A 23,565-nucleotide genomic window follows, 5' to 3' on the forward strand; every position below is an offset into this window, starting at 1 on the left:
ATAACCATTGTCCGCAGGTGGTCGATTTAGATTTTCTTTTCGCCGTCTGTTCTCGACAGCAGATTTTCTTTTGGTTTTAAAATGTGTATCCCGCGGCCTTCGTAAGTGACCTCCAGCTGTCTCGTTCTGAGGCCGCATGCAACCAGTGCTCTCATCTGTCAGCCAAGGAAAGTTGACGCCTAAGCTGGTCTTTGGAGCGTTTCCGCGGGGGAAAAAAATGGGGGTGGGGAGGATTTAGATCTAGTTGCGCCATAAATCTAGAATCTAGACTATATGTAAGAAGAATAGAACTACAGAAAACTGAAAAATATCCTTGGTAACTGATAATTTAGTTTATTTGATTTCGTGGCTTTTCAAAAAAAACTTTTTTAAGCTTACGTACAGTCAACTCATTTGTTTTGAAATCACGGAAATGGCAACACTCAATGTTTGTCGTAGAAATTGAGGGAAAATTGATAGATTTCAAATTCCCATATTGATATTAGATCTTATATATCAAGTCTAGATCTAGATGATTCTGTTGATTCTCTTGCAATTGAAATTAGTAAACAGATTCTAGATCTAACTGACGATTATCACATTCATGATTACCGATTTCGGTAACCTAAAATTTTTATAAATAGTTAAAAATACTTTAAATTTTTAATTTTAAATGAATCTGGTACTACTAGATCTACTTAACTAGTACTACTAGATCTAGTAGATCTAGAGTCTAAGAGTGCTACTAATAGTACTACTACACACTGAGTACTACTCGGAGTACTAGATCTAGTACTAGCTCAAGATCAAGAGACTCAAGACGTCAAGAGTTAGTCTAGAACTAAGAAATAAAGAATACTTATACTAATGAGTTATACTAGAGACAGAGACTAGAGAGTAAGAGAGATGTCTAGAGCTAGATCTAGAACTTATAGTTTAAGTAATAAGTTATAGAAGATGATATTGATATCTAATCTTAGATATTACCCAAATAACTAAGTAGTACTACTTACTAGATCTAGTACTGTGAGTGAGTAGTAGTACTACTACTAGCCTCATACTCATAATCATATTAAATATTACTAGTCTCAAGTCTGGTCTAGTTGTAGAAATCAGGGTTCATAGCGCTCCTAAAAACTCCTAAAATCTCCTAAAAAATGAAAAGTCTCCAAAAATCCTAAAATTCTCCTAAAAATTGCTGAAAGTCTCCAAAAATTTTGTCCACTCTCCTAAAATTTTTACCCTATTTATTGTTACCACTAAAGACGCGCTAGATCTAGTCTGTAGTGACTATTGTCTATAATTAGAGCAATTACCAGACTAATTTGTAGGCTACACCCCTCCGTGCCCTCCCTCACCTAAAATCTTCTTGTAAGTGTAATAGTGACTTCGCGTGGAAAGTCGGTTAATCTTCTAGATCTAGCTAGTATCTAGTAATAGTATTTAGATTCAGATCTAAGTTAGATCTAGTGAAGATAATTCGCACCTAACATGAAAAATCAGTGAATTTTAGTCAATTTAATGATCTTGATACATCTAATGTTCTAGATTACTCTAGAAATACGCTAGAGCTAGAGATTCTAGATTTACGCTAAATCACTTAGAGTCTAGTGAAGGTAATTAGCACAAAGAAGTGAAAAGCCCGCAAATTTAGTGACTTAGATCTAGACTCTAGATCTACGGTATATCCAGTGAAGATAATTCGCATACTGCCGCGAAAAGTCAGCAAATTTTAGTGACTTAGATCTAGACTCTAGATCTACGGTATATTCAATGAAGATAATTCGCACACAGCTGCAAATTTTAGTGACTTATATCTAGACTCTAGATTTACTTGAAATCACTAGAATCTAGTGAAGATAATTCTCACACAGCCGTGAAAAGTCCGCAAAATTGAGTGACTTAAGAGTTAAAGTCCGCAAATTTTAGCGAATTAGCTTTAGAGTCTAGATCTTCTGTAAATTTAGTGAAGATAATATTTACACAGCAGTGAAAAGTCCGCGAATTTTCTCGACTTTGATCTAGACCAGGGGTGGGCAAATTACGGCCCGTGGACACCTACGGAAATATGGTGTGTCCACAGTTTATACATATTAAAAATAAATAATTTTAAATATCTCTATAAATTATTGAAACTTCTGATTCTTATCACTTATGTCGAAAAGGCTAAATGTCGAAACATTCAGTCAAAGACACAAACTCAGGCCAGTATATATTTAATGCTTTGAAGAATTGTGTTGAGCACGAGCTTTGACTGAGTTTTTGTAATAAATAAAAGAATACTATTCAAACCATAAACTCAAAACGGAGTAATCGGGAAAGTTTGCGCCAAGCTGCATTGAATATCAAACATATTGTTGGCCCAAGTATGTCAGTGATCAAACTTATCAGAGCTAGGTGTCTTAAGTACAGGCAATTCCGAAAAGTACTTGAAGATGTGGAAACAAAACATTCCGATGTTCGGTACCACAGTAGTATCCGCTGGCTTAGCATGGGCAAGGTATTGAGAAGAAAATGGGATCACAAGGAAGAATTTGTTATGTTCATTGAAGGACAAAACTTTGTGACTAATATTTCTAATAAAGAGTGGAAGACAGACTTTATCTTTTTCATCTGAATTATTACAATGGGTTGCTTGCACTGGAAACGTACATGCATGTGAAAACTTTCAATCAAAGCTACCCCCCTTCCCATTTCTCTAGGCAAGCAATAACAGATTTTGCCATTTTCCTTTGCTGAGAGTTGAAACTATTTCTTGTGGAACTTGGAACTAGTTTTCAATACCATTAGCTCCACACTTAGTGCAGAAGCTGATTCAGCTCCAGAAAAAACCCTCCAAACAAATTATGACCTGAGAGGCTCCAGTCTTTCCTCGGGAATTGTATGGGTACCAGAAACTGTATTTCTACACTTTGGAAAACACTTTGGTGCTAAACTTTCACATTATTTATAAGAAAAGTTCGATGAAGACTACGTGTAATTTGACAACAGTCACAATGATAACAACTAGTAAGTTTCGGAACATTATACGCGATTGTAAACAGTTAAATACTTTACATTAGGTACAACTACACAATTGAAATAACGAAATTCAAACAAATATTTATAAAATTAGTTTTAGAAACTGCTAACTCTTGTAATACCTTAATTGAGAGTGTAAAAAATTTAAATGTAAATGTGTAATACAGTATACATGACAATTAAAAGTCATTATACAAACTTAGCTACCGTATTCGTAGTTTTAAAGTTATATATATATGCGGCCCGCCACTCCTAAAATTTTTCTAATGCGGCCCTCGATATAAAAAGGTTGCCCACCCCTGATCTAGACTTAAATGCTAAATCACTAGAATATATATAGTGAAGATATTTCTCTCACAGCCCTGAAAAGTCCGCAAATTTTAGTGACTTAGATCTAGAGTCTAGATCTACTGTAAATTCAGTGAAGATAATTATCTCACAGCCTTGAAAAAATCCGCGCATTTTAGTGACTTAGATCAAGAGTCTAGATCTACTGTAGATTTAACGAAAATATTTCTCATGCAGCTGTGAAAAGTCCGTAAAAATTATTTCACTCGTAAAAGCCAGGGAAACTATATGGTTGAAAAAGATTCTGCTAGGAAAAAAACGCGAATAGGTCTAATCGTGTGCCGCCGCCCCCCACCCCCCAATCCAAAAGCCATTTTTTAGTAAGCAAATGTCAACTAAACATTCAAATAGACCTATATTGCCCTATATATTACTGGCTCTGTTTATGAGAAGGATTTAAGTTAGCTAATAAAAGAATAAAACATTACCTCAAATGCACACCATGACTCAATAATCTATAAGATACACATAGGAACTAATAGTGTACATTTCCATCACAGAGAATACACATTATGATAGCATCTCTAAGAATGTTTCTTATTTTAAAAAATGGAAAAGCAACCATTTGTAATGTTTTTAAATAAATCTTTGAAAAAAAATGGTTGTTTGAGGTTTTGGGATGACAGTCAAGTTGTTACTTGATTAAAAGATAACTTTCATCACATTTTCTGTGGACATACCACAGCTGATAACATTGTTTCTGTGGCATATTGGCAAGATATTTATTATTTTTAAAATCAAATAACAATAATTGATTTGATAAATGCTTAGTTTTGTGTATGTTTTACTATGTATCACACAAACGGATAGGAAACAGACACACACATCATACATTTCATCCTTAAAAAAACCTCCTAAAATCTCCTAAAATTTTGTCATGGAAAAGTGCTCCTAACCCTGAGAAATGTAATCTAAATGATTCTAGATCTAGTAGAAAAATCTACAGTAGAGACTAGACAGGATACTCCAAGATCTAGGTCTGGATGATAATATGATAGTAGATTAATTTTTTAAATTGCAATTTTCATTAGATTTATTAGAAATTTTATAATTGAGCGGTGTGGTAGCTGAGATTTAATGTGCTTGGCTTCAAATCTCAGAATATAATTTTCATAACAGCCTACTTGACATTAGTTGGGGAAAGTAAATGTGGTTGGTTGTTGTGCTGGCCACCTGTCACCCTTGTCAACTGTTGGCCACAGAATTAGATGATACTTACATCATCTGTTCTATAGATCACAAGGTCTGAAAAGGAGTACAACAAACTTTATATTTTTACTATATTGATTGGGATTTTTTTATATTGTTTCTAAAATTTAGCAGATATTTTATTCTATTTTTAAGCTGTGAGTAATAATACTAATACGAGACTTTAAATTAATACAATCTTGTATTAGATAATTTCTCTTGAGTAAATTAAACCTTCATAACAATCATTAGCTACTTTGTGATGTATGGAGTTGAAACAACCATCATAGGATTTAAATCTTATATTTATTCCATACATTACTTTCCTTAAGTATATATATGCAACCATTGGATACTGTTTTGCAAATCAATATTTGATGAATTTCTCTCCTGAACACATGCTTTCATGCCATTGAGAGGACTGTTTGGTCATGGGCTCTGAACTGTCCTATCAATGGACCAGGTTTGAGCCCTGCCAGCTGCCATCCCCCACTATCCTGCAGGAGATTTGGGCTAGGATGTAGTAATCTTCAATTCTGAAAGAACAATCCACACATATATATAACAAAAGAGCATCACAATAGTTTAATGATTTTTTTTTTGCATTTATAATAATTTGACATGATCTTCAAGAAACTTTCTCTGTTCACAGTGTCAAAGGTTTTAGTTAAGTCCACATATATTGAAATAAAGGTTACTATAAAAGATTTACATTTACACAAGAGCAGACTTTATATATTTACATTAGGCAAAAAATTCACAGCCTTGACTATAGTAGTTGCCCCTTATACCAAAAAGATAAAGCTATGTTGATCTGTTGATTGGATCTCTGGGTACTTTAATAATCTCTTATGGTATAATTATGTTAAAAAATTAACAGGATCCACTTAAAACAAACAATAAATCAAGGAATAACATTACACACAGTAAGATCTTGAGGAAAGTTTATGAAGTGGGAACTGGTTATCATCTTCATTGCATTGTTGTAGTATATTTTACATTAATTTATTGCTTACATTAATCTATAACTATTATTCAGGTTTTTAATCTAATCAACATTTTATATCTTAATGTAAACTGTTCAAATGTTTTTCTTTGTATTTACTGGCAAAAATTTTTATGCATAGGTTACCACACTCTCTATATACATGAAATTTTAAAAATAAATCATCAACCTACTCCTTTAAAAAAAAAAGGGTCATCACCAAAGAATAATTTTAATGGAAAATATCTTTTTCTTTTTTTCAGGAGTGCAATGCCCAGAAATAGACCATCATTTAGACTAATTCTCATGCACATTGAGATTGCCTCTGCTGAATTACTTCGGTTCAGTCTGGAGGACTTTTCTGAATCTCAAGTAAGTCCTATACTGATTGACACTATGGGTTCTGTCATTATCAACAAGAAACTCTTAAGAAATTATCTGAGGTGTTCTCATTTTCCCAATTAAAATATACAGATGAAAAACCTGCCTTTGTGCATTATGCATATAATTGTACATTATTATTTGAGTAAAGAGCAGATGGCCTCCTGACTTGTCATATTCTGCTAGAAAATTTGTCTTTTTATGGCATTTAACGTTTAACTGTACATATTTAATACATCATGGCCTCCTTCAGTCACAAAGCAACTATGCATCATCTCATTGAAATAAGATGAATGCCTGGGCATCAGCTGTGGTCAGAATGATATTGCTTTCTCCATGCAGCTGATGTATCCAAAGGAGTGGCAAGTGCTGATACAGTTTGGTATCAGTGGTGATGCAGGCTCTGCAAACTGACTAATGGTTGCAGTCTCCTGATTTTTTCTCAGGGTCAACTCTCGAAACCTTTCACATGATTGGGTATAGCTGCAAGGCAGCAGAGGTTTCAATTCAGAAGTTTCCTTCTCCTAGGTGGGTACAAAGAATTGATATTACTCTAGTATCAGCATCTTGGTTTGTCATCTGAAGTTGGCTTTGTACTTAATGTAGCTGTGTGATAGCAATGCTAGAGCCAGAAGTGAACTTGTGCTTTGAATGAAAAAAAAAAGAGACAGCGTCTTATTTTCTAGCCTTCTTTTACACTCTGAGAGAGAAAAGCTTTTACACTGCAAGTATCCCTGCTGCTATATGGTAGTAATGGTGACCATCTTTCAGACTATTCAAACTTTTTATTCTGACCAAATGCAGAAATAAAGCAAATTTAACTTCTTTCTGTTCCAGCTCTGGCTTATCTTCTAATGTCATTAGTTCTTAAAGTGAACCAATTCCTATCTAAATATTTTTTCATGATACATTTTTTTTTCTACTATATATATAAAAAAATGTTAAGAAAATATTTAAACCTTTTTTGCTTAGGAAATTTGGAGGAAAGAGATTCGTGAAAATTTCCAAAAAATGAAAGCTGAAGGTTCCAACTTACCGCAGCTAGAAGAAGAGCTTATAAAAAGAAGAAAAGAAGAATTAAGGTATTTTGTATGGAGAAGATTTGTTTTTTTTTTCTTTCTCATGAAATTAAGATCATTTATTTATGCAACTGAATTTTTTTTTTTTCATTTGACTTTTAAGTACTTTGTTTTATTTTTAAGTAAGACATAATAGACTTGACAATTATATTTTTAATTATCTCATGCCGTGACTTGTATCTATATAGACTTTGACTAAACATATAGTAAATTTGGATATTTCCATTATTTGTTGCTATGAAGTGTTAACTGTTATGTTTCAATATAAAATTATTTTGTTTAGACATGCACAGGATGTCAGAGAGCATTATGAAAGCAAGTTGGAGCATGCTAACAATTTGTATATGGAATTAACAGCTTGTATGCTGCAACTGGAAAAGAGAGAACGGGAGCTCATCAAGTAAGGACATGTTCTTTGGTGTTAATGTTAGTCATGCTTTACAATGTTTTAGGGGTGCTTTTCTCAACCTGTGGGCCATATCACAAAAGGACCCGCTGACAAGGACTTGACTTATTCCTGTGCACTCCCAGTGTAGCATAGGGCCACAATCACCACCAAACTCTCCACTAAACTCGGTTCTGAGCACCTTCCTTCGCCTGTCATTCAAGTACCCTCAGCTTCACTGATGACTGACCTCTTCCAGGTTTGCGTGGGTCTGCCCACTTTCCTCTTTCCTTGCGGATTCCAATCAAGTTCATACCTTGCAACATTGGTAGCTGGTTTTCGCAGCTCCACTTTGGCTTTTTGATGTCTTAGGCTATGGGCTTTAGTCTAATTCTCTCCCACCAATTGCTGACAAGGAGCAGTCACATATCTGGTCCCTTTTTTTTTTTTTAAACTTTCTTATGGCAGTATTAATAAAATTAATTTATATTGTACAATTAAATTTTACTAAGTTTATATATCAGTTATATTTATTTATATTATATTTATGTTAATTTTTGTTGTAAAAGTTCTTTTTCAATGGATACACATTTAGATACAAGTAAAATAACTTTAATGTTGCGTAAACTACCACTTTGGAAAGCCTTACTATTTTACTATTGATATAGATGTTTTGTATGAACCACAGCATAAGCACAGTATATTCTATTATAGATGTATCTAAATAAGTGTTTCCCAAATATTGGAATATAAATATTGCACATTGGAAAAAAAAATTTAGCTGAATATTTATCTTATTTTTAAGGTAGAATATTCCTTACATGTAAAATATATAATTTGTAAAACACTTTCTGTTTTGTATTAGAATTTATGCTAAGATTAACTGTTATTATAATTAACCCATTAGCTCCTTCTGCAATCTGAAACGTTTTCTCCTGTCATTGTTGTCGTAAACTGTTGTAGAAAGTTTCTAAAATCCCCTTTTCAATATAGGCCTACTTGCTTTAAACTTTTTTTAAATAGAAGATTTCTCCTAGTCTCGATGCAAGCATGACAATAAATCATTGTGAAGATTATCGATTCTATTTTTAGTAAAATCTGGAAGATTTTTATTGTTTAAATAATTTTTCAAATGAAATGGCCCATAAACCCCAGTGTATAAGCCCCCACCTGAGAAAATGAGTTCTTCTTCATCGTTCTCATTGTTATGTTGTAGTGTTCATATGACTAGAGATGAACTGCGCAGTGGTTTCCATATAATTTTCTTTCTATTGGGGTGATTTGGGGTCAATGTCTTATACGGGCCTCTTGGTAGAGAGAGCAGTTTTGGAGGACATGGTCGGCATTTTGTGGGAAGCATGGTCGAGGGGCTAAGTGCGCTTGAACTTGGCTTGTCTCGGCTACCTAGAAGGAGGCTCGAGGTTCGACACCCGACTCGGGCAGAGTTGCGTTTACTGAGCGCCTAAAGGCAGCACGGAAAACCAACTTTTAGATACCCCCTCCCCCCACCAGTCCACAAATGAGATTGGACCAGAGCGCTCTGAGCATGCTATAAGCATGAAAGTAGCGATGTATAAAAGCGAGTGTGTCAGCCTTCTCATTTCCTGCTAGTTGTATGTGAGCTGGTATCCATTGAATAAGTTTTTTTTGCTGTTGTTGTTGAGCTTTGTAGGTGCTGTTCTGAGGTTTTTAATATAAGGGGAATCAGAGTTTTGCAAGCTTTGGAGGGTTGTTTTCGTGTCTGTTAGAAAGACAATCTGACTGTGAGGAGAACTTGGATGATTTGCTAGCATGGTAGCAGCTAGTGCTAGTGCTTCCCTTTCTGCTCTGTGACTGTCAGAGAGCTTTTCAGTTGCAATGGATTTTTCTAGTTTTCCTCCATCTGGCCATTCGATAAGTATTCCAGCTCCTCCATTTGTGGTGGCTTTATGGGATGAGCCATCTGTGTAAACTCTGATCCACTGATTGCTAGGGTAATTGGTATGTAGAAAACAGTTCACTATTTCCTTGAGCTCTGTTGGTCTGTAATCAGATTTTCTTTTTATGTTTTCAATATGGTCCCTTATAGTAGGAAGAGGGCCTTCGTCCCAGGGTGGAGATTCATTATAGTGTATCGAGGATTCCAGAGTAATTTTTTCAAGTTGGTGTTTCTTTTTTAGGCTTAGAGATTCCTGTATGAAATTGGTTCTTTTGAGACGTTTTTTTTTTGCCAGTTTTGTGGATTTTTGTTCTGAGTGGGTGCTTCTTCAAGGTTTCCAATTTAGTGAATTGGGAAAGGATTTTTATTTCTCTTCTTTCATTTAGAGAGATCAGGGCAGCGGTTTCCTCCATAGCTCTTATGGGTGTTGTTTTGATTGCTCCTGTCATTATCCTTTGACCAATATTTTGAACCTTGTCTATTTTTCTTAGGTTGGTTTGGGCTGCTGAGCCCCATGCTGTGGCACCATATTCTAGTACAGGTCTTACATAACTGGTATAGGTCTTTTTCAGGATGTTGTGATTAGCTCCCCAATCTGTGCCAGCTAATTTTTTCAAGAGGGATAGTCTCTGGATGCCTTTACTCTGTGTTTTATCTATTTGGTTTTTCCAGGTTAGTCTTGGGTCATAGGTGACTCCAAGATAAGTAGGGCTGTCATTTTTTTCTAAAGCTTCCTTATCTAATGTTAATTTTATTGTTTATTGTTTTGTTGACAGTGAGAATATGGTATATGTGGTCTTTTTTGTGTTGATGGACATGCCCCAGTCTTTGGACCAATTATTGAGTTTATCAAGAGCATCTTGTAATCGAAATTTCGATGTTCCTACATATTCTTCTGTGCTAATTATGGCAAGGTCTTCTGCATACATGCTGCTTTTAACTTTTCTTGGTAGGTTTTGATTTAGATCGTTTATGAATATTAGGAAAAGTGTTGGGGATAGGACTCCTCCTTGGGGGACGCCATTTTTTATACCCACTGTGTGGCTTCTTTGTCCTTGCATGCAAACTAAGGCTTTTCTATTATTTAGATATTCCTTTATCCAGTTGTACATTCTGTGGGATATGTGATGCTGGATTAGCTTGAGCAAGAGACCTTGTTCTCAGACTTTGTCAAATGCTTTTTCTAAGTCAACCCACACAATTGTTGTTGGTTTCTTTTCTTGAAAGCCGTCTTCTATTTCTTGTGTGATGAAGGCAATTTGATCTTCTGTAGATCTGCCTTTTCTAAAGCCAGCCTGGGCTTCAGTGAGTAGGTTATTTGACTCAAGGATCCATGTCAGCCTTCTATTTATCACTCTTTCCATCAGTTTGCAAGTACAGCTAGTGAGGCTGATGGGACGGTAGCTATCCAGTTTATTTCTTGGTTTGCTTTGCTTTAGTATAGGGATTATTATGGCTTTTTTCAGATGTTTGGAATTCTGCCAGATTTCCAGCTAGCATTGAATATTTGTAGCAGTTCTCTTTTGGCTTGAGGACCCAAGTAAAGAAGCATGTCATTTGATATTTTGTCCGAGCCCGGGGCTTGTTTTGGTTTGAGGACTTTTAGGGATTCATCTAGTTCCTTCATTTTAAGATTAGTGGTCATTCCCAAGGAGTAAGCTGGATTGTTTTCTTTAATTTTATCTTGTATTTCTGAGCTTACATCTTTATTTCTACTTTCATTAATTTGTATTTGTCCTACGCTTTGGAAAAACTTAATGAATTCATTTGCTGCTTCTTGGCCTTTCAGGGGTTTGTTGTCCTTTTCTATTACTATAGGAGTTGTTCTGTTTTCTTCCTGGTTGAGACATTTGGCTATACACCAGAGTTTGTGACCATCTCTATATACGTTTAGTTGTTCTCTTTTTTCATGCCAACTTTTCCTCATGGCGGAAAGGTAATTTTTCCTGAAAACTGCGTTAGCTGCTTTTAGATTTATGTTATTTTCTATACAAGGGTTATTTTCTACTGTTTCTGGCTTCAATAGTGTCATTGTGGAGTTGTTGAAGGTGATCAGACCAGTTGGGGATATAATCTTTTCTTGCTCCTCTAGGAATTGATTCCTTAGCTGCTAGGAGGATTGCTTTGGAGAAAGCTGAGAATGACTTATTAACCTGATTTGATTTGCAGTTTATTGAAGTTGTGTATAGGTCTGTGAGCTTTGAGAATAGGTGCCAGTTGGCTTTTTTGTAGTTGCATCTTGGGATGGTGGAGTTTTCTGATATTTTGAAGGAGGTATCGATACTGATCAATATGGGTCTGTGGTCACTGGTGGCTAGCTGGTCTGCAACTTCGCTGGTGCACTTTTTGGATAAGTTGTCAGTTGCAAAGGCTAGATCTGGAGTGGTTGATGTTAGCCAGGCTCTTGAGAAAAAGGTTGGTTTATCCTCAGGTTTATTAAGCAAGATAAGTCTGTTCTCTGCTTGCCATTTAAGCTCTGAGAGTGACAAATCATATCTCCTAAGATTAGACAGTCTTCTTGGTCAGGTATTTGTATCTGGTCAATCTCGATTTCCTTGTCTGGTGGGAAGTAGCAGTTAAATAGATAAATATTTCCATCTGGGAGAATTAGCTTAGTTCCCATTATTTCTGATTCTGAGGAGTTGGGCATAGTTATGTCTGTGGTAGGAATATCATTTTTAATGAGGGTGGGGATTCCTCCTTTGGGTCTGATTTCTCTATCTTGTCTGATGCAGGTGTAGCCTCTAATGGAGAAAAGAAGATTACTGTTCAAATGAGTTTCTTGGATGCAAGCTACATCAATTTCTTTCTCATGCAGAAATATTTTTAGAGCTTCTTTTTTCTTTTGGATGCCCTCTGCGTTCCATTGTAAGATTTTTAGACTTTTGGTCTTGGAGTGTTGGCCAGTAGTATTTACTTTCTTGTCCCTGCTCCTGGCTCCACAGGCAGAGATAGAAGAACCACCAGCTCGCTTGTGTGGGCTCCTTTGAGGGGGAGAGCCCGGCCCCCTACCTGCGAGGCGGGATTCCACAGTCAGGACGCCACATCTATTAGAATCGTTACTGAACTCCAACATAGATGAAGTTGCGTGTCAATGTGTTATGCGCCAGGAGGCCCATTGACTCCGACTTCAGCCTGCTTTTCTTTCTGGGTGTGCTCCCATAGCCTTTGATCATCCAAGATCATCTGCAAGGAAGCAGGTGTTTATTTTCGGAGTTTTCTCTCCTAGATGAACTGCTATCCCTAGCTAATGGGTTTCATCTACCCGGGTTTAGAGTTAGAGCGCCCTATACTCGCTTTTTGCAATCATTTCCCTGGATTTCTCAGATGTTTTTAGTAAATATTCTAACCACTGGAATACTTCACCTCATCCTCCATGACTGCAAACCAGTTGGTCCTCAGCTGTTTATTTGCTATTCACAGCTAACCCTTATATCTAAGGGTCTTTCCCCTATCCGCCACCTGGGGACGCACTTGGTAGAAGGTGGTAGCTCCCCCAAGAGAAAATGAGTATTTTTGAAGCTTTTTTATCTTCTAAAGGTATTAAAAGTATATACTTTTTTAAACTAGACATATTGTTCTATTTTTTTAAAGTTGTTTGTTTATTTAGTATTAGATATTAAGTTTGATTACTTTTTCAAAATATTTATTTTTTAGGATTTTTTAAATTCAGGGTTATCCCTCTTTGCTTAGGGCCTTGAAAGTTGTTTTTTTTCTAACTGGAAATAGAAGTTATTGGGTTAAAATGTGAAAAAAAAAATTACTACATGATTTTGGGTCCTTGAAGTGCATATCTTATTTAAATCAGGCCCAGTATTGGTAAGTTCAATGCTAAAAATGAATTTTGAACCCAAGATTGATTTGAAGTTATATAAAATAATTTTGGATCATTTTCACCTCTTCATTCATTTTTTTTTTTTTGAGACTATCTCTTGTTACTTATGCATGATGTTGATATTTTCTGTATGATTATTTTGTATCATGGCGAACATTCAATTTTAATCATGAAATATTTTTTTTATCAGACGAGAACAACAACTGACTTTGAATAATAAATATAGAAAGAGTATCGTTCGACCAAATATAAAAGCTCAAGAAAAGTTAGATCGACTTGGTAAAAAACGTACACATAGGTCAGGGTCTGAAGTCACGATGTAAGTAAATTTTCTTGTTGTGTGAGTGTATCTTTATATCCACAATCTATAGCTCACACTCCACTATCATACTGCAAGGGATCCTTGGCCATGTAGACATAAAGCATAAAGAGAAATGAAAAGATAGAATTTAGGTATAGAATGAAATAAAGAGACAGACTTATAGGCAAAAAGGGAAATGACAAGGCACAGTCTTTTGAGGGAAATGACAAGGTAGACCTAATGTCAAAGTAAGGGTCATTAATTGAGGAACTGGAAAGACTTGTAATCTATAACACTGTTAAGTAAATATTAACTAGCAATCATAAAGAATATCTTCACCAAATGGTATTAAGATGCACAGGCTGAGTTATGTACAGATAAATGACCTGCCATTAGACCTATATGAAAATGGTATTTAGAAAAAGAAAAAAAGAAATTAATTTTAGAATATATATGTGGTTTTTAAAAGATGAATAACAAGAGATGGAGATGAGATAATAAAAATAAAGACAACATTAAGAAACATCAGGAGTGTTGTAACAAAAACTCATCCACTTCTGTCACCAGGCACTCGCCAATCTCAAAACACTCACCTGTAAGTAAACACTTACCAGCATCAAAACAGAACTCTTCATCCTATCAAGACAATAACATTAATGATGTCTGCTTTGGCTGTGATGGTGGCTGCAGTGATGCTACTTGTAGCAGAAACGCTCATCCCAGGTCATTGCAGATGTGGAGAGCACATGTGACCTATCCCCTCTGTCCAGCCCAAAACAGAACTATGAGTGAAAAATCCTCTCTGGATATTGACCTCTCATCCCGACCTGAAACTGGGTCAGGTTCATGTTCTTGTTCACCGGTTACCTCCCCTGCTGACATACTGGAGGATCAATCAAATCCGGTGCGAGAAAAAGGCTCGTATGAAAATTTAAATTACCCAATCAATAGCTCAGCCACTGAAAGTTGTCATTTAACATCTGGTCAACTTGAGGAATCTCTCCAAGACAGTCCTACTACCAACTCTAACAACACACAGTCTGTGCAACAATACAACTGTCAATAATCAACTTTTGGCTGTCAACTCTGGCCTTAAACGTGTACATAGCAGTCAGGATATGAGGGGACAGAAGAATAGAAGCCCCTCCAGAAGGATTCTTGAATCTGATTTGATGGAGGGAAGGAGTTATGAAAACATTAGAGGATACAATACGCTAGGAAATTTAGAGACCAACTGTTCCCAAAGTGGAATAGAAAAAAGAAATGAGTCACCAGAGAAGACCAATGCTCCGAAGAAGTTTAGAAATACAAAGGTTAGTATAGTAAAATATTGTATCAATGTTAAATGACCATTTTTGTTGTGTAGTTATGTAGGTCTTATCTACACTGATCTTAGTAAAATCCTGACTTACCTGTTACTTTGATCCACACTGTGTCAGTGGTAGTCTTCCAAAGTTGTAGTTTGATCATGACTCAAGTATTTATTCCACACAGTGTCAGCGGTAATAATCCCCATCTTGATAATAAAAGACATAACCATATAAATTTCATTGAACCGAAGGTTAAACACCAGTCCACTAATCAGGACTGAAGTGCCAAAGTGTTCTTGTATCACATAGAATAATCATTTAATTGGTTCCAGGTCACTTCATCCCCTGGTCACTTCATCCCATGGTCATTTCATCCGCTAGTCATTTCATTCTCTAATCCATCAAATTATAATTGTAAAAAGTATGAAATTAACAATATTTCATATATTTATTTTTATTATTACACATTATAATATAATAATTATAATAAGTATAATAATAATAAATATAATAATTACACATTAATAAACAAGAATAAAGTATAATGTCAATATAAAAATTGTTTTTGCTTGTTAATTGAAATCAATAAGATAGGCTATTGATAGTAGGTACAGAAGAAGATCTTTTGATTCCTATTGCTGTACATTGTTCCTAATTTCTCGGCCAGTGTTGCATATGTCTTGAAGTCAGCGTTTATTAGAATAAATAAAATGTTATATATTAGGGTTTGAAACGCACATATTTAAGAAAAAAAGTTTGACAATGAAAGATAAAGTGAAAGATGGCAGTCAGGTGATACTTTATCTGCGGTATGGTCATAAGTATTCTAACTATTCTCATCTCTCAAAAGATTTACACTACTTCCACCACACCTTGGCCTTTGATGATAAAATTATGAGAGCAGAGTGGCATGATCATAATTATTCAAATTGTACTTCTATTTCTAAAAAGATTTTCCCCACTTCCACCACGCCTTGGCCTTTTGTCATTACATCACGCAATATGCACAGGATAATATTGACATCCCTACAACAAACAGAAACTATATTATAACTAAATACAAACCCTGCATTACAATATATAGGGGGAACACTATAAACACTATAATAACATGTTCAAAACATAAAAAAAAATATTCTAAATAAGAATATTTATATATTATATGAAATGAGTGCTTAAAGGCAAACCCTTAACAAAACAATTATACAATGACTAAAAACATTTTTAATTGGGAATGTTCTGACCAAAAGTAAGAGGGATGAAATAACCAGTCACCGTGTAATTGGACCAGCCAGTTATTAGCACCAAAATGATCATTTCCTGGTGCGGTCAGATTAAACAGACTCAAGTCTGTAAGGTTATACAGCCTCATATGAATTTTTATCTTCAGCCTATATATATGGTTTATTAGTGGGATACTTATAAAATCACAGATGATAGATTTTTATGTTTGTATCATTTTTCTTATTTCATCTGGTTTGTAAAAAACAACAACACTTGAAATAAAAAAAAACTGAAGGTGAAAATGCTCCTCATGAGTTATGAAAATATGAAATCAAGATTAATTTGTTAAATATTAAATCCATTGCCATGTCTTTTCAATTGTAGCAGGGATATCAAGGCGAATTATTGCAAATGTATGTAGGCTTTGCTGCTCCCACCCAGAAATGAAACATTCTATATTTTCTTGCCAAATTTTTTAGTGTTCAATGTACAGTGGATATGAAATAATAATAATAATCTTTGTTGTAAATCTGTAAAGACACTTGTCTTACAATTTGTGCATTACTTCAAACAAAACATTATAACTATAGAAAACCAAAATGTACATTCACACCAGACTCACTCATAATTTACCTGTGAAAAGTTTATATCAGATAGTCTCTGTAAAGTAAGATTTCATTCACATAATACTTTGTTCTAGTTATCATCATTCATTATTTTTATAAGCTCTAGCTTGGGATTGCACTAGACAAATTGTTAACAATCTGGGCCAACTTAGGAAATGTTTTGACCACTTTCTGAGCCAGGAAATTATTTGATGAAATATTTTTAAAATCTTTCACATAATTTAGATCAATTATAAGTCTTGGGTTAGTTTTGTTTTATATATTATATATTTTCTTCAGAAATTTAGCATATTACCTCCTAGTTCAAACATCCTGCAGGATGACAGGTTTGAACCCAGGGCCATTGTAATGACAACCAAAGCAGAGACCACACTGCTAAGAAGCCATACTTACTTAGTAGCCAGTTCTTCCATCCATCCATCCCAGTGGCGCTACAGCCCATGGAGGGCTCTGGCCTGCTTTAACACATCCTTCCATTCAGATCTCTCCTGGGCCTTTCGTCTCCACGCCCTAACCACAAGCTGCTTCAGATCTGCTTCCACGTCATCTATCCATCGCATTCAGGGTCTGCCTTTGGGTCGCCTGCCTTTTGGTTTCTGCCTGTATACGATTTTCGCCCCTCTGTTATCTGACATTCTTTCAAGGTGACATGCCCAACGTAGTCTGTTCTTTTTTATTTTGTTCACTATTGGTGGGTCTTCATACAATTGATATAACTCATGGTTAGTGCGTGTCCTCCACCCTGTTTCATCCTGTATGGCACCATAGATTTTCCTAAGAATTTTTCTTTCCCAAGTGTTAAGTAAATTTTCAGATGTCTTTGTCAGTGTCCAGGTCTCACTTCCATACATTGCTGCTGGTCTTATTATGGTTTTGTATATTATTTTCTTGGTTTTCCTTGAAATCGTTTTGCTCTTAAGTAAATGGTGGGTGCTATAAAATGCCCTGTTGCCTGCTGCTATTCTTTCCTTTATTTCTGTTAGTAGGTCATTTTTTAAATTAATAGTACTTCCTAGATATTTGAAAGTTTGGACGTTTTCAAATTCGTGGTCTTTGATTTTGATATTTTGTCCCTCTGTTTGATTGTCTCTTGTCATTGTGATGTACTTGGTTTTACTGTCATTGACCTCAAGTCCTGCTGGTCGAGATGCTTCTTTTAGTTGTATGAAGGCTCTAGCGATGTCAGAGGTTTCTTTACCCAATAAGGCAATGTCATCGGCATAAGCAAGGTATTGTTGAGGTTGGCTGTATATCGTCCCTGTTGGTTGTGGACCCATGTTTTCTCTCCTGAAGTAGTTAGTAATAGTTCCCCTTGTGTTTATGTGTATATTTCTTATAACTCTCTCCAGTGTTAAATTGAAAAGCATGCAGGAAAGTGCGTCTCCTTGTCTTAATCCTCGTTTAATCCTAAATTCCTGTGAGTGTTCTCCTTGTATTATGACTTTGCTTTTTGAGTTGTTTAATGTCATATGTATAAGTCTTGTCAGCTTGTTGGGTATTCCAAAATCCTGTAGAGTGTCATATAGGTATTTCCTTCTGATACTGTCATAAGCCATTTTATAGTCTATAAAGAGTTGGTGGATTGGTATGTTGTATTCATGGCATTTTTCTAGTATACATCTTAGTGTGAAGATGTTGTCGGTTGTGGATTTGTTGGGTCTGAAACCACATTGGTAGTCACCTAAGATTTCTTCTGAATATTTTCCAAGTCTCTTAGTTATAAGCCTAGACAGTATCTTATAAGTCACATTTAGTAGAGAGATTCCTCTGTAATTACAGCACTTTAACTTGGATCTTTTTTTGTGTATTGGGGTTATAAAAGCCGTTTCCCATTCTGTTGGTATTACTTCTTCTTCTCAAATGCTTGATATTAGTCTGTGTATTTGGGAATGTAAGTCTTTCCCTCCATATTTAATTAGTTCTGCTGTGATTTGGTCCTCTCCTGGTGCTTTGTGATTCTTCATGGTCCTAATTATTTCTGATGTTTCAATGAGTGTTGGTGGGTTCACTAAGGGATCTGGTCCCCCATGTGGCAGTTCATATTCTCCATTGTCTCCATCTTCAGTGGTATTTAGGACCTCCTCAAAGTATTCAGCCAATCTCTCAATGACCCTGCTGTTTTCTGTAATAAGCTGACCATCTTTGTTCTCACACATGTGTGATCTAGCTTGAAATCCGTTCCTTTCATCTTTAATTTTCATATATACATTCCTCTCATGTCTCCCTCCTTTGCTAGTTCCTCTATTTGAGTTATCTTGGACTTTTCCCATTCCCGTATTTTCTTTCTTACAACTTTTGTGGCCCTTCTTCTTGCTTCATTGTATTGCTGTCTAGTGTTCCTGGTTTCTCTCTGTAGCATTATCATTCTGGCATTGTTCTTCTCTTCTATAGTTTGTCTGCATTCATCATCATACCACCCTATTTTCTCATTCTTTTGTTTAAGTCCAACTACCTCTTCTGCTGTTCTTTTGATAGCATGCTTTATTATTTCCCAATGCTCATTTATGTTATTTTCGCAGTCCTTTTCTAATGTTGTCAGTTGCATTTGGAGTGCCATTCTATAAGTTTCTGCAACAAGTGGATCCTTTGTGCGTTTTTGACTATCATATTGCTGTGCTCTCTTTCTTTGGTAATTGTGTATGGTACTTATTCTTTGTCTAAGTTTAGCTTTTACTAGTAGGTGTTCTGAGTCAGCATTAGCTCCTCTGAAACTTCTAACATCTAGTATGTCTGATCCATGTCTCTTATCTATGAGTATATGATCTATTTGATCCTGGGTGTTGCCATCAGGTGAGATCCAGGTTACCTTGTGAATATTCTTATGTTGGAATTTTGTGTTGCTGATAGACATTCCTTTTCCTGATGCAAAATCCACTAATCTTATGCCATTATTGTTGGTCTCTTCATGTAAGCTTTCTTTGCCAATTATTGGTCTGAATGCTGGTTCCTTTCCAATTTTTGCATTGAAATCTCCTAGGACTATTTTGATGTCATGCTTCGGTGCTTCATCATAAATTCTTTCCAGTCCATCATAGAAGGCTTCTTTTGTGTTATCATCTGCATCTTCAGTAGGGGCATGAACATTGATAAATGATATGTTGAAGAATTTTCCTTTCAAACGTAGTGAGCAGAGTCTGTCACTTACAGGTTTAAATCCAATGACATTACCTACCATTTCCTTTTTAACAGCAAAACCTGTACCTAAGTTGTTAGTGCTTCCACCACTATAAAATATAGTATACTCCTTGGTTCTGAGGATGTTTGAGTCTTTCCACCTGATTTCCTGTAGGGCTACAAGGGGTATCCTATATTTCTTTAACACTTCAGTAAGTTGGGCTAGCGCACCTGCTCTATAAAGGCTTAGCACGTTCCATGTCGCAAAACAAAAATCATGTCCTTTTCCAGGCCTAGGTCATTTTCCGTTGAGATCTGTCCGGGTTTTCTTGTGTGTATTAGCTTTCGTAACAGTATTTTTTATATGACAGAGTTGTTAGCCCTGTGCATAACCATCTGGGGGGCTGCCCCTTTCAGCTCTCTGGATAGCTGCCTTTATTTTCAGGTAAGGTGCCCTAGCCTTTGTGGATCCCTCCACTTCCTGCAAGGCAGCAGGTTTGATTTTGGTCCACCCCGGGTATTTTATTTCCCCGGTACCCACCATATCTGGAGGGCATTCCCCTATCCGCCACCTGGGGAGGCGCTCGATGGGAGATCAAAATCTCCACACAAGAGTCAGTTCTTCTCTTTAGATAAAATCTGTGAAGAAAACTGATGAGATTTTAGGTTTAAAGACAAATTTAGATTAGGTTGAAAGACAAATTTAGATTAGGTTTAAAGACAAATGTTAAAAAAATAAGTTAATCCACAGTAATTATAACTTCAAACTAAATGACAACTGTATGTTTTAATCACACCATTTTGAACTCTCCCCACAGCACTCTGAAGATTCATGCTCAGAAGAAGTAGGAGACATTAGTGAGGATGATGAATCAAGTACCCACCCTCCCTGTCGTCAGTCTCTCTCAACTCTCAGTTCTGAAGGTGTGTTGTCTGAGGAGGACATGACTAGCAATCGCTCTGGTCATCAAGATGGCAGTGGTGATAATGGCTTGTTGTCTACGGGTAGTGCAGAAAATTTACAAGCAGAGTTGACAAAGTTTACAAATATACCTGATGGGTTGTCCGACAGGGAGAAGACTCAGGAAGATGAAGAATAAAGTCAACTCCCATGACAGAATATTTGAAGTAAGTAGAAACTATTAGTCTTGTTTGTTTTGGATGTACCTTTAGATTTGAAGATTATTTTTCAAACCTCCTGCAGGATGATGGGGTATGGCACCGGGCAAAGTTTGAACCAGGGATTATTGGAATAACAGTCCAGGGCGCATACCACATGACCAGGCAGCCCTGCTTTCCACTCCAACCAGTTGTTGATAAATAAATTTGAAAAACTAAATAAAATAGAAAGAGGCATTATCTCTGAACATCAAGAGGCTACACTAAAATGGCCTGGAACATATACTGCATATTTTTCCTCAAGTAAAAGCACATGTTAAAATGTGAAAGGTTGGGGTATACTAACTTGTGCCATCTCTACTTCTCTTTCATGAAAACTTTCCTTAAAGAGATGTACAGCTATGTCTGTTGTAGCGTACTGCTCAAAAGAAAATAGAAGAAATGTGGGGAAAAAGAAGGAAAACATTCATGCAGCTAATTAGAGAGTTTAAAAGCAAACACTGCCTCAGGTTATAGAAAAGAAAATTAAGAGGGCTAAAGTATAGATGGGGGGGGGGGGCATGGTGGCAGAGTGAGTGTTTGGCTTCTAAACAGAAGACAGTTGGTCATTGTGCTGGCCACTTAACACACTTGTTAACCATCTGTCATAGAAACAAGTCGACCTTTATATCATCTGCCCCAGCATGGTTCAAAGTGTGGGTGACTGCCAAGGGCCTTGTGGTTTTAGGGGCCTCACACCTCCAAGGTTTATCTATTGCATGAAAGATGCGCATCTAGTAGAACAAAATCATTTGAAAAAATAGCGCTGTTAACACACATAATGTAGGCTCAAGGTGCTGTGATAACATGGCTTAAAGAAAAAAGTTAAAATGACAAACCAATTTTTTAAAAGGTTTGAGCAGACAAGTCAAAATTTTCTTTTTGAGTGTAATGAAGCATGTTGCTTGTCTAAGGTCAATGCTTGCATGCACTGAAAAAAAAAACCCTCAACTTTTGAGGAAGAAACTTGGCAAAACTAGAAGTGTTTAGCCCAAAGCAAGGCTCTTAGAGGGTCACATGGAGTGATCAGTTCACTAAGTTACAAGGGCATATCTTTGTTCTAAATGCAAAAATGACAAAGTATGGCCACCCTGTAGTTGATCTTGTACTCACAGAAAGCCAATCAAGTGTATGCTAGAGTGTACAGAATCTCATGTTGTTTTGTTTCTGAATTCACTGCAGCTTATCAGTTTTACATGCTGGCATTGCATTTTATTAGTTAAGCCAGAAAAGTACGAATGCCAAAGCAAGCTTTATTGATGACACACTTGTCAAATATGGTAGAATCTTGCCTAATATGTGCAGCTGCAGACAGAGATGCTTACAGAACTGAATTATGTGTGGGTCAAAAGATACAGTTGATTCAAGAAAACTCTGAGATTGCGAACTACATGTTATGCAGATTCAACAGTGGATATTTAATCACATCTGTCTCTTCTGCCAGTCAATTCAAGTGTAGTTTTTTTTTTCATTATCTGCCCCATCAGCAGCAGGGGGGGGGGGAGGTCTATAATGTATGAGCTGCTGTCTCTGTAAACTTGGAAAAATTTAAGTAATTCTGCAGTCAAATAGCTGTATATAAAAAGTATGAATAATTTCAAATATTTTTTATTATTCACTATTAGCTTTAAGTAACTCTAATTCTGCTTCACTTACTAACTATATTTTTTTTTCATTTTAGAAATGTGATACAGAAACTAGTTCAAGTTCTGATGAATGCTCTGACATGACTGTCTCATCAACTATACACAAAACCAGATCTCTAGAAACTAGTACACACTGGTAGTAGTTTTTCTCTTAGTTCTATTTCCTCCAGACAGAAGTCATCAGTTCTATCACTTACATTTAGTGTGTTCAGTGAACTGTGCTAGATAAACATCATTCGGACATCTATACAAATGGTTAGACAACCATTTACAATGTTTTGTTTGGACATCCATCAAGTTTGATAGACTACCATTTACGCTGTTTTGCCATTTGTTTAAATCAAGCAGTCATGGATTCAAAATTTCACTATAACAAAAACATCTTAAAACACAAAGACAGCATCTTTGAATTGCATTACTTGGAGGATGTAACCAATGTTTTCACTGCTCTTGGTCTGAGACCACCATCAATTGCACATAAAAGGATTCATTTATCATTGTGCACCATCTTTAGAAATGAGGTCCTTCATGGAATGCATTCAGTTTAAATCTGAATTGAAGTCATGTAACAATCTCAATTTTAAAAAAACTCAACAATTGACATGTCACCACTACAGCAAGTCAGGAGAAACAGAATTTCTGTGAAAATGTCTTAATTTTATATCTTTACACTTAAATAAATAAATAAATTATTGCTTTAATATAGTGCTACTTTCATGCCTATAGCATGCTTATAATGCTATGGTCCAATCTCATTCATGGACCAGTGAGGGGGTATCTGTGAGAAGGTTTTCCGTGCTGCCTTTAGGCGCTCAGTAAACACAACTATGCCTGAGTTAAGTGTCGAACCTCGAGACCCCTTTATAGGTAGCCAAGCCAAGTTCAAGCGTACTTAGCCTCTGGACCACGCTTCCCACTTAGAATAAACTTTAATTGTATATTTTTACACTTAGAATAAGCTATTTAGTTAGTTTGGCTACCATACACAAACTGTCTGTCATTGCCACTGATACATCAAGACTAAAGAGTTTTGATTTTCCCTACTTATGCTCATCTTCTTTGCATTG

At 36.0% G+C, this 23,565-nt stretch overlaps 1 pseudogene; it reads left to right on the top strand.

The window, feature by feature from the left end:
* Window positions 1-264: 264 nt before the first annotated feature.
* On the top strand, window positions 265-22,753 carry LOC129922754 (uncharacterized; annotated as a pseudogene).
* Window positions 22,754-23,565: the final 812 nt, after the last annotated feature.

The sequence above is a fragment of the Biomphalaria glabrata genome, chromosome 14 (genome assembly GCF_947242115.1).
Source record: "Biomphalaria glabrata chromosome 14, xgBioGlab47.1, whole genome shotgun sequence".
Lineage (NCBI taxonomy): Eukaryota > Metazoa > Mollusca > Gastropoda > Planorbidae > Biomphalaria > Biomphalaria glabrata.